General features: G+C 40.4%; 1 pseudogene; it reads right to left on the minus strand.

Moving 5' to 3' along the window:
• Positions 1–10,024: 10,024 nt before the first annotated feature.
• Positions 10,025–12,011, minus strand: LOC148453854 (uncharacterized; annotated as a pseudogene).
• Positions 12,012–12,263: the final 252 nt, after the last annotated feature.

A 12,263-nucleotide genomic window follows, 5' to 3' on the forward strand; every position in this document is an offset into this window, starting at 1 on the left:
CAAAACATCGTCTTCTCTGCATTGGATGTTGGTGGTTTGGTTTCTATCACTTCTGTCTGTCAGATCCAATTAACAGCTGCTACCATGGTAACAGGCCACTTATTGGTTGAGAATGGCTGTCTCTCAGCCAACCAGTGAAATGTTAAAATGGTAGCGGCTGCTGATTGGATCTGGCAGGCAAAAGTGACAGAAACCACAAGGGGGACCTGTTAGCAATGTCCGCAAAACAGAAAGAAACAGGGAGTCTGCAGCTTCAGGGAGATTGGTGGTGGAAGGTACCAGGAGCTCGGAAAGCTGATCCTTATGGTAATGTGTGTTTTTTTGGGAACACAGTTTAGCTGACTAGATGAGTCCAGGAAAGACTTACAAGGTACAGCAGCAGAGAGTGATCACAGAGCTGATCTCATGCTAAGACGTCTCTGAGACATGGAGGAAGGAATGATGGCCAGGGTGTAAAGATGCACAGCTGTCCGGACCTCCTCCAATGACTTCCTGTAGAGGAGGTTCTTGGGTGCTGGGGGAGGTGGCAGAGGTTTGTTTTCATGGAGTGGATAGATAGGAGACTGAGGCCTGCTCTTTAACTAATGGTCAGGTGTATCTGATGCCCACAGGAAGCCCACACACCTGTATTCTCAGAGCCCATCATACTGACATCAGGAGATATTATAGCAGAATGTATAGGTCATACCCCACAATAGAACAAACTTTTGCTGTCCCAATGTTATGGAAAGTCCCAGCATGACATGCTACTGTTTATTGTCTCACAAGCCTGCCTGCAATGTCTGGACCTTTGAAGCCCCCTTTCTTGCTTCTTATTCCAAATATTGTTATTTTTTGGGAGAGTTATCTTAAGTATTACTCACCAGTCTTCTTTTCCATTGCTCAACTTTGTATATATTTAAGCTGCTGTGACCAGAACCATCCGTGGTCATCCATCTCACCATTAAGGCATGCACATATTGTTCTAACTTATTATATGGTTGAATCTCATTGATTTCCTAACAGAGTGATTTTATTAATGCCTGGTTCAAATTGTGATTTTACCACTGTGGTTGCCTTTATTAAACTACTATACCATCTGCCACTGCTGTGCCACAATGTTTCATAGATGTCCTGCTGTATATTATTTTATACTGCTGTGTTTGTGCTGCTGCTCTGTCGCTTAGATTAGCCAGTCAGCTCTCTGCAGCTTTTGGCCAGTATAGGTGAAAACAATATTGTGAGCTGTGAGGTGGTCTAAATTGACTGGAAATTAATGGAGTTTAATGTCATTTAGGTCAATAATACTGTAGGAACAAAATCAGGCCTAAAATATGTGATTTTAGCTGTTTTTATTATTATTATTTGAAAAAAAAATAAAGATCCAAAACCAAAACATTTGAGGGTGGATTTGGCAAAACCAAAAAAGTTTATAATAAGATCCAAAACCAAACACAGGGTCGGCACACATCTCTACTAGTAAGGCCCCACAGGTAGTTTACTACATTATGTGTAGAAGTCTACTTTTTGCTGTTTTGGAAAGGTGGATTAATCCTGAATCAAAAACAACAAGTGTTTATTGCTGGTGCTTACAAACAAAAATACAGATATTTTTTTTTCATTATCATATTGAAGTTCCATTTATCAAAAAAATAACAACACAATTTTCAAGCCATTTTAAGGTAGAGTGTAATTTCTGTGTAGGAATGAATAAGCAATCTAATGGTATTTTCTGCTAATGCAAAATAATCTGATAAAAAAAAGATGTAGTTTGTTTGGGTGCTGAACAAGGGTTGGTTATTAATTTTTTTCTTTTGTGAATGGATTTCAATCAGCAAAAAATTACATCATTTGATGAAAAACAATAAATGGGCGTGGCTTAGCCAGTGAGTGGTAATCATGTGACCTGTGACCGGTTGTGTAACGGACCATTGCGGTCATTTATATTCTTATTACCGTAAGCACTGACAGAAGAATCATATCTACATAAATACTAACTCAAATAAATAATTACATTTCAGTACTTACGGTAATGAGAACGTAAATGACTGCAATGGTCTATTACACAACCGGTCACAGGTCACATGATCACCACTTACTGTGTGAAAAGAGGAATATAAATCCTAGACACAATGGGCGGTATTTAGCCTGCACAACTTTCCGCCTACATCACGTGTTTTGGACGTGGAAACTTATCGTGCGCACCTCCACTATTCACCCTATTCAATTCCAAGACACGCGAAAGTGGCAAGCCGCGAAGTCGGAAAAGGCAGAAAGTGCTGTCAGAAATGGGGACATCAGCCAGAACACCCCAAAATGGTGTACCATCATTGGTGATCAATGTAGAAGTCCCCGAATAGCCCTAATAAAGCTATTTGGTGTACTTACATTGTTTCAATAGCTTCTTATTAGCGGCTTTGCACAATTGGTGAAGAATGGCACTAAGTAGTATTTTTTAGAGAAAATAAGTAGTCCTGGGGTACTTGAAAATGGGCACTAGCATATTTTAAAGTCTCTAAAGGGAAGTTAAAAAAATCTTTAAAAATGCACCTGTAGCAAGAACCTGTATTCAAATTAACACCTGACCCAACCTTGCTAACCCCCAAAAGTCTATTTAGCTAGTTTTTATGCTTCTCCCCCCACTTTGTACTTTTCACCCCCAAAATGAAAGAACTTTTTTGGGGTGTTCTTAACTTTTTTTTAGGATGTTATTGACACAGTTGTCCTTTCAGGGGCTGTCTTAAGGGTTCTAAGTGGTTTACCAACCTTTGTACCCCAAAATAAAAAAAAAATCACTTCTTTTATCCTGCTATTCAAAGGCAAAACTGTTTTGTCTATTACATTGTATTGAGTTTCCACATACGCGGAAAGTATTTGGAATTGAATACGGAGATAAGTTTCTGACACGTAAAAAGCCGTGATTGGCAATACTTTTCCACGGATCTTGGCTTTTCGGGGCTAATTGAATATGGGCCATAAAATTAAAACTGTGTCCATTCAAAAACAATGCAGAAACAAAACATTTCTTCAATGTACATAGTCACTGTAAATAAATTCATCAAGTTGATTTAAAAACAATATCAAATATTTTTTGTGCATGACCCAGACATCAAATAATATCACACTCCATATAAGCATATGTGGCAACATTTAAAAATTGTTGTCCACCAACAATCGCCATCTAAACCGATGGAGCATTGTCATAGAGAATGGCTCATATTCCAGAACTGTATGTACCTTAGATGTGTAAAACTGATACACAATTATCCAAATAGGCTCAACGCTATCATTGCTGCCAAAGGTGGTTCTACCAGGTATTAACCCTGAGGAGTTTATATTAATACAATCATTAATTTAAAATGACCGTAATGGTCCGTTACACAACCGGTCACAGGTCACATGATCACCACTCACTGATAATCCACACCCATTTATGTTTTTTGATGATTTTTTATTGTTTTTCATTAAATTTTATACAGTTTTATTACAAATGTAAGAACTGAAATGCAATTATTTACTTAACGTATGTTCAGGGTACAAATTGGTGAAATATTTTCCATGGTCTCTTTGTAGTTGAGCTGGGGCAGCTATGCACATTTCAGTAAATACAGTCTTTCCTGACCTAGAAGAACTACAAACTTCATCATGTAATGTTCTCTTAGGATAAGTGAAAGGGGAAGGGGGCAAATTCACCTGCATTGATCCTGAATAGATCTTCCTGAACAAAATATGATGAACATGCTATAACCACCTCTGATGTACGTTTCGGTATTGTAGTACCATTAGTATTACAGGGTGGTTGTGCAACCTAGAGTAAAATATATGGTTACGGAAAGCTAGGGGTTCCAGATCATAAAGAACTTCAACCTAAGAACTCTGTAAGAGTGCACTTTGATAGCTCGAATTGCTTCTTAGGTTGAAGTTCTTTATGAACTGATACCCCTTACTTCATAATGTTCTCTTAGGGCCATATTCAATTAGGTGTGAAACGCCATATTAGGAGATAAAGTATCGCAAGTGACATCATTTCACCCAGCAAAAAGTTTCCTCCATATACAATTCTGGAGACTTTTCGCCGGTGCAGAAACTCAATGCAACGGAACCTCCGAAAAAGTTTTGCCTATGAATAGGTGTCGAAAAAAAGTACAGAATTGGGGTTTTGGGGTGCAAACCTCGGAAAATCCCCCTGCACCCTTGGCACAGTACCCCAAAGGTAAACTGTATCAAAAAAAGTTTATAAAATACTTTAGATCACCCCAAAAAAGTAATTTCATTTTGGGGATGAAAAAATCCAAAGTTGGGGGACACATTTAAAAACTAGCAAAATAGACTCCAGTGGGGTCTCCAAGTATGCCCCAGGTGTTTTTAAGTTTGTAGGTGGTTACGGCAGGTGAATTTTTAAAGTTTTTTAAAACTTTACTTTAGCAACTTGAAAGTATGCTAGCACCCATTTTTATGTACCCCAAATTTGCTGGGACTACTTTTTATCTGAAAAAAAAACAGCTAAATGCTATTCTTCACCAATTATGCAAAGACACTAATTATCAGCTATTGACAGCATTTAAGTACCCCAAATACCTTCAGCAGGCCTATTCGGGGTATCTATAGTGATCCCCAATGTCAGTGCAACTTTTGGGGTGTGTCAGTCTGATTTCCCCAAATCTGACAGCACTTTTCGTCTGTTTGCGTTTCGCCGTATCCCGTTTTCACCGATTTCTAATTGAATACGGGGATAAGTGGAGACGAGCATAATACTTTGTCGCATGGACAACCAGCCCCCCTTATGATTCATCTGCCAGACCCCCCTTCTGTTTCATCACCTAGCCTCTCCCTTTTGTTTCATCACCCAGCATCTCCCTTCTGTTCATCATCCAGCCTCTCCCTTTTGTTTCAGCACCCAGCCTCTCCCTTCTGTTTCATCACCCAGCCTCTCCCTTCTGATTCATCAGCCAGCCCCCCTTCTGTTTCATCACCCAGCCTCTCCCTTCTGTTTCATCAGCCATCTCACCTTCTGTTTCATCAGCCAGACCCCCCTTCTGTTTCATCACCTAGCCTCTCCCTTTTGTTTCATCACCCAGCCTCTCCCCTTCTGTTTCATCATCTAGCTTCTCCCTTTTGTTTCAGCACCAAGCCTCTCCCTTCTGTTTCATCACCCAGCTTCTCCCTTCTGTTTCATCACCCAGCCTCCCCCTTCTGTTTCATCACCCAGCCTCTCCCTTCTGTTTCATCACCTAGCCACTCCCTTCTTTTTCATCACCCAGCCTCTCCCTTTTGTTTCATCACCCAGCCTCTCCCTTCTGTTTCATCTCCCTGCCTCCCTGTTCTGTTTCATCACACAGCCTCTCCCTTCTGTTTCATCACCCAGCCTCCGCCTTCTGTTTCATCACCCAGCCTCTCCCTTCTGTTTCATCACCCAGCGTCTCCCTTCTGTTTCATCACCCAAACTCTCCCTTATGTTTCATCACCCAGCCACACCCTTTTGCTTCATCAGCCAGCCTCCCCCTTCTGTTTCCTCACCCAGCCTCCCTCTTCTGTTTCATCAGCCAACCCCCTTATGTCTTACTAGCCAACATGCCCTTCTGTCTCCCCAGTCAGTCCCCCTTCTCTCTCTACAGCCATCCCCCAAATGTTTCATTAGGCAGCACCCACTTGTGTCTCACCAACCAGCCTTGTATGTTTTTTTAGGCAGCCCCCCTTATGTCCCCCAGCCAGGCCTCCTTCTGACTCTCCAACCAGACACCACTACTATCTCCCCAGCTCCAACTCCCCTTCTGTCTCTTTAGTTCCAGCCCATGGCCTCCCACCCCCTGCAGCCCACAGGTACTTACCATGTCTGGCTGTGGCTGTCCATCATGCAGCAGCCAGTTCCACAGTTCTGACAGTGCTGCGATGTCATGACATCATATATGCCTTGTCTAAAAGAATAAACTTTATTCATTGTACCAAGCAGTCGTCGGCCGTGGCTGCCTGGCCCAGAAAAATCTATACAGGGTAGGATCCAGGGACAGACCCAGAACTCCAGTCCTGGCAGTCCCTCCTGATTCTACCACATGGCTGTGGGTTGCACCACTGAATGGTACCCCCTTTCAGCCAGCACCCCTGGTGAGTGCCACCCGGGCCAAGGGAAAGATACGCCCCTGATGATAAATAACACATCCTACACCAGTACATTAACATTGTATGTGCATCCTTATCCTTGTAGCTGCACCAAAAACATAGTAATACTCTGCAGCACATAAGGGAAATGTTTATTAATAGTATTTTGCAGAAAATCTTATAACACAAATGTTTTAGAATAACTCCCACAAAAATAAATGTTCCCTATAATATATAAAGAGGAGACACAGGAGATATCGGAGATATGTTCGGTGATATCTATGTTCTGATCCCAATAGCAGTAACCATTGGTTTCTATGATGGCTGCAAAATTATAAAATGTACCAACGTTCTCCCAATAGCTAATGACAACTATAAATGGAGCTGCACATTGTAGTGTATGTTACATATTGCAGTAATTACAGGAGAGGGATCGGGGAGATGACGGCTCCTGCGCAGTAAGTACGCCGGGTCATACCCAAAATTAACGTGGTCACATAAGCAAACACTTTACATGTTACACTTTGCAGGGACAAACTCCTATCTGAGCCCATGTACCTGCAAGAGTTTCTTATTACATTACCCCAATACTTCATTTCTTATTGCCACAATAATCTGGGTTTTATTTGGGACATTGCACCATTACATGATGCTACCAAGCGTCGAGATTACTTAATAAAACAAACAAAACTTCTATAGTATTTTAAAGTATCTGCATTTTTAGAATTTGTATTTAACCTATATATTGTGTTTTATGTATATAATGATAAACATACAGCATGCACATACAGTAGATTAATAAATAGCAGAAATATCATGCAAAAATATCATTAAAAAAATTCCTTATGATTTGTTTCATAATTTTTGATTATCTAGTAAAAATAACTTTATGTAGGTATTTTATTTTACTTATTCTAAGTATAATATAAAAGCATCCTTGTCCTAGTTAATGCAATTACTCTTATTGTCAGGAAGAATGTTGCCAAATTGTTCTAACAAGAGTAACATAATGGCTGCCCTGAGTCACACACGCTGGAGATGCTTACCTGCTGCTCTCCTGCCCAGATCTGTGACCTTATTGGTGCTGGGCTCCCTTATAAGGGCTACAAGTGCGAACCTGGCACCGTACATTGGGCAATTTTGATTATTAAAAAAAGAAAAGACAATCAGTGATCCACCCTTCCTAAATAAACAGATTGTTCCTGTCAGTGTGACGTATGTTTCCTCCATTAAAAAGTTCTCTTATATTTGTATTGAGGCTTAGTATGGTACAGCATCCTGCTTCTGTCTAGCACTGGGTTAGTTTGACAAAAATACTGTAAATTAAAACACTGCAGGAAAAAAATAAAAAAAGGCTGCAAAATGTGAATGTATTCAGTGTGCTGTATAAGTGCAGTGCCTACTGTATATTAGCTGGATTGCAAGATGCCACCTTGAATTAGGAGAATAGGGGAAAGGCGTGCACAGTTGGGGAGTCTTTTACTTATAAAGGATTTTTATTGCTGTGTGTTTTTGATGATATTTTACACTTGCCCCAGACGTAAAACAAATCACATTGCTGTATGCTGAAACTAAGAGAACCATGCATTGTGGTCACTCCTGGGCACTGCCATGGCAATATATATACTGTAAGTGTTTTGCTGAACAGAGTAAAGATGCTGCTGTGTTCTGACCAATCAGAATGTCCCAATGTTTTCCAGAGGCAGAGACCAGCCATGTACTGTCCTTTGTGCTGTGACCTGTAAAGGTGCCTATACATTAAGTGACCTGAAAGTCTGAACATGTAGCGTTCAGATCTTCAGGTCGCTAAGGTGCAGGCACCACACTGAACGGCATTCACTGAACGTCATTCAGTTATGGAGCCCGACCTCCTATCTCTGAGCATGACGAACCTGATGAGCATATTCAGGTTGACAGGCATGTTTAATAGACAGTCGGGGACAGCAAGGACCCAGCATGCACATGCATCACTGGTCCTTGCAAGCTATCCAGTACCCGAATTTGTGACCAATGCAACCAAAACGTCCTGTGTGGAAAATTCATGAATTAAAACCTATAGTCTTGTTCTTTTCCTCAATGGTAATTATGAAAGTGAGTTATATTTTGAGTTATTATCTTGCATTTGGATAAACCCATGAGCAACTAGTTATAGACCAGAGAGTGTTGCATAGTGATGCCCTCTTGGTGCATAGTGCCAGTCACTCTGTGCAGGATGCTGACTTGGGTTCCACCAAAAGAGCACTAGTCCTTCAGGCTTCTCCTCCATGTTTGAACACTTGGTATTATAGGGTTTTATTTAATAAGTGAGGATGTATCTAAGGCAAACATGAGGTGTTTTGTGATTAAAAGCATTGCCATTATTTATTTTGGTCTGACGTCCCAGTAAGCAGCAGCTATTATAAGCCAATGCTTAGAAAATAAACCCCATACACTAAGGAACCATCCTGTCACCTACTTGACAGCATACAGATACCCTGCCTGATGAACCAAAGATTTTATATTTTGATTCATCTTCCAATAAGGCCTTCATCCAGTCTTCAGTAGCCCACTGGCATTACTCATGACTAATTAAGCCTCATTTTACTACTGCAGGACAACTGTAATTTCTTAACCCGTTACTTGTTCTCTGGTAAAGGTTTGTTTTTGCAACTTTGAAAAGTAAATTCATTTTCAATTATTGGGGGTCATTCAGATCCACTCGCGAGCGGCAGTACGCTCGCAAGTGGGTCGATGTTCCCCAATGTGCTTGCGCATGACGGAGGGATCTCCGTCGTGCGCATGCGTGAGACCCGGCGAGCGAAGGACTTTCCTTCGCTCGGAGTGTCTCATCAAAGGGGGCATGCTGTCGATGGTGACTGACAGCACGCCACCTTTGGTGGGCGTGCCTGCCAGATGGAGGTGTTCCCAAGGGAACGCCTACCGTCTGAAGCCAGCCCCACTGACATCACTAGTGATGTCAGTGGGAGTGATTTTGGCTCTGATAGAGCCAAAATCACTCCTGGCCTTGCGGTTGGGAAACCCAACTGCAGGCTTTCACTCACAGTTCCGATGGTTGCGATGGTCACGACCATCGCGACCATCTTTTTGCATGCTCGTATATGCTCAGGGTGGTGACCCACAGCTATACGAGCGTTGTTTAAGCCTTCCATAAACAGAACATCAGGTGTGCTTCTCCAATGAGTAATCGATCCAAAACAGGTATTCTTAAGAATGAGTATATTTTATTAATTAATTAAGTAATCTTACTGAGAGCATAAGTGCATCTCTCAGGGTCAGTGCACAAGTAACCAAGATGGACACAAGTCCCAAATCTTTTATACACTTGTCTTTCATTAGCAGAATCATTGCACATTATCATGCCCCACTTACAAAGTTCTTTCCTTCTAAGGCATACAAGCATTGGATGACTTTTGGCATAAATTGATAAGACATTCATAAAAGATTGAGACAGTAGTTTATTCTTGCTCTAATTTAATGAAATACTCCCCATCCTTGAATTACAATAGCCATGGCCTACGTGCAATTTGCAACATCCTCGTCTGAGGGACGAACTTCTATATTTGGTAAATAAGTCAGACAGTGCGCAAAAGGAAGGTCTTAATGTATTCCATTTACTCCCTAACTTTGCAGAAAAACAAGTTAGGTAATGTCTTTCTTAAAGTAACCATGATATTCAAGTCTTGCTTCAGCATCATGGCTGACAAATGGTTCTAGCATTAAATGATATATATGTGAGTTCTTATATGAATATGATATAAGATTATATGAATATATGTGTATATGAGTATACGAACACATATGGCGTGTACATATAAGTCAATATAAGTAATAAACCAGTATATTTTGAATTATATGATCTTTTCCTGTACTAGATGTTGTCCTACTAAATTGTACTTCTACAATCTCCACCCTTTGAATAGGCACATCCTGCATGTACCATATTTATAGCTTATGCTGGAACATATAGTTCCTGCATTTCTATCCCAGATGCCTCTCTTTTGTATTGTGTTTCTGCGTCTTTCATTTTGTAACTACCTCTCTGAGTAGCCCTTTGAATGCAAAATAGGCCATGTCGGTAGACTGCATAGATAAAAAGGATCAAGACTACAATGGCAAGAATGAACTTTGTCAGAGCATAAAACAAATTGGTAAACCATTTTCCAAATCCTGAAATCCATTTACTTCGATCTAACCATGACCACCATGAATCATTCTCTGACTCTTTATCATAATGCATGTAACGAAATTTTTCCTTCATATCATGAGCCTCATTCATGTAGTTAGTAATAACAGCTTCTGGATCAGTAGTGTCATTAGTCAGATAATTGCAACAATGAACTCCAAGGTTTGTTTCAAGGGTAAGACAATATCCACCAGCTTGTGCAGTTAAATAGTCCAGCACTAAACGATGTTGCAATAGTTCATTTCGAAATGCTTTTAATTCATGTCCAACATATCTGAAAGTCTCATCTTAAAGTTCAGTCACATTGTCCATAAACTCAGCCAGATCAGTAATCTCTTGTTGATTTTCCAAATATCCCCAATTACCAGAGGTAAGAAAGTTAGCAAAGGCTGTACCAATACGATGTTTCACTGATAAATGTATTAAAGGGATATATATGTTTTAGTCACTGTAACAATGTCTCTTTTAGAACGTCCAAAGTTGGTATCCTGCAAAATAACTTTTTGCAAATCATCATGAGTTATGGCATAAAATTGTGGTATCACTCGACCCAAATAACAAATCCCTTCAGAATTAATAGGTAACCATTTATAAGCGTATTTCCCACATATGTAATAGAGATCATTTGGCAGTAGGAAAGGAACATCAAACATTAAGACAGTAGCTGTAACCATCATTCCCAAATGACATGTCTGAAACTCTTCTGGTTTTGGTGCACTTCCTATTTTACTTTCTTCCTCACCTCGCATCTGACCTATATGACCTTCCACACTTTCTCGAACCTTCTCACTTTCCTCACCCTCTTGTTCACTGGTTTTCTCTGTCTCATTATTCTCTGTATTTCTCGGTTTCCTAGTTAAAAGTGTATAATCAAATGACTCATTACAGAAATTGACACTACATGCTAAACAGTTTGGTTTCAGAAGACTTTCCTTACAGAACTGTTTACATTGAGGAGCATAAGGCCTAGGCATAGTAATGATCTTATCGCAATACCCTGTTTCAACTTTCCCTAGCTGTATTGGATTTTCAGTCCTAGGAACATTATACAGTCCTGCAGTTGTCCAAACTTGTGGTACACCTTGTTGCATCTCAACAATTGTTTTCTCAAAACAAAAAGGAATATGCTCACTTACATGAGGTGCCAATGTAATTACTGGAGGTTTTGTCAAATTATACGTTTCAGTAACCTTTTGACCATATTTTTTTGCAAGACAGTCTTCACAATCTACGTCATGTATTTTAGTAATTGCTGAGTGAAAGGCTGGTACTGGTGTCAATGGCATATTTCGACTTAACAATGGAGTTCTGATACACATCCAACAATTGGTAACATTCAATACCTTACCCAACAATGAATGATATTGCTGAATGGGATATTCCTGTGAATAATAACCTATATTGTCCATACACCACAATATGCATTTTTCCTCAGGTGGTTTGGTACAGTAATCACAAATGCATCTTATCACAGATGGTAAATCAGCCTCCTGACACCGGTCATTTAACTCTCTTGTTTTCCTGCTTAGAAAAGAGGAAGGAAGGGACTTATTAGAATGAACTCCATCATCCACGCTAATGGATGTGTAGTAACCAGACCATGGACCCTCGCTCGCTCTCTCCCCAGCATAAATCAGTCCTGCAACTGAAATAATCATGATGAAACCCAACACACAGACCACCATGTTAAATGTTCTTCTTTGCATCAGTTTATAGGCCTGCAATCGGTGATAAGCAATCACCTCCATCTTGATTGAAGAGTTCTCTCAAATATAGTTCAGTCTCTGCATCAACATATGAGTTTGAGTCTTTTAGTTGTCCCTTTAGGCTCGGATCTCTGACCTTTTTACAGTGGGAGCCGTGAATCCAGGTGTCCTCCTCAGCAACTTTTATAGCTGTATCTGTAGTCAGCAGTACTTGCCAAGGACCATCCCATCGATCTGTAAGGGAACCAGAACATAAAAAACTTCATATCATAACATAGTCTCCAGGCTGCAGCTCATGA

This window comes from Taudactylus pleione, unplaced genomic scaffold (assembly GCF_031769625.1).
Source record: "Taudactylus pleione unplaced genomic scaffold, aTauple2 ptg001080l, whole genome shotgun sequence".
NCBI lineage: Eukaryota > Metazoa > Chordata > Amphibia > Anura > Myobatrachidae > Taudactylus > Taudactylus pleione.